This window comes from Volvox carteri (assembly GCF_000143455.1).
Source record: "Volvox carteri f. nagariensis unplaced genomic scaffold VOLCAscaffold_55, whole genome shotgun sequence".
Taxonomy (NCBI): domain Eukaryota; kingdom Viridiplantae; phylum Chlorophyta; class Chlorophyceae; order Chlamydomonadales; family Volvocaceae; genus Volvox; species Volvox carteri.
In genome coordinates this window covers 654,134-654,994 of record NW_003307598.1, presented here as the reverse complement: position 1 = coordinate 654,994, position 861 = coordinate 654,134, and positions in this window count along the sequence as shown.

The window sequence follows — 861 nt, the reverse complement described above, 5'->3', positions numbered from 1 at the left end:
AATGGGATTTCTTCCACACCCACGGCCACGGCCGTGAAAGGAGCGCCGGCGGCAGCAGCACTGCCGGGGGCACCAGAAGCAGCAGCACTGGACCCAACCCCACCCCCCGCAGCGAACCNCAATGGGATTTCATCCGCACCCACGGCCACGGCCGTGGAAGGAGCGCCGGCGACAGCAGCACTGCCGGGGGCACCAGAAGCAGTAGTACTGGACCTAACCCCACCCTCAGCGGCACCGGACCTCCATAAGGGGAAAGCATGCAAGCCCCGCAAGACCCAAGGAATAAAGAAAATCCGCAGGCCAGACCTGACGGGGGAAGCCAGGCGCACGTTCTTTCTGGCGCAAACAGCTGCAGCCCGAGCAGCCCGCAAACAATCCGCAGAACTGGCCCAGCGAACTAAGGACCAGAAGCGGCTGATCCATAAAACGTCTGCAGCGGAGAGACGCAGCGAGCTTATCCAGTCTGCCCGTAAGCAGAAGGCGAAAGGTGCCGAAGCCACCCAGGGGACCCAGGCCTCGGGGAGGGAGCTGGGGACTGCTGCTGCGGAGGGGGACGACACGATTATGGAGGCGGAATCAATGGGCTCCCCATCCCAGAGCCTAATCTTACACCTCCCCACCGCCTCCCAACCTGGTTTTAAAGACCAGCCCACTGCCACCCCCACCCAACTCTGTTGATGGAAGCGACGACCACAATCAAGCGCCAACAGGGCGCAATGCAGGGACGGCCACTTCGTATTGCAACACAGAACATGCAGGGTCTGCTGGCCAAACACAAGGACAAGATTCATGCAGCGGCCAAACAGTGGATAGAGATGGGGCTGGATGTGATCTGCCTGCAGGAAACCCACCACACCAATG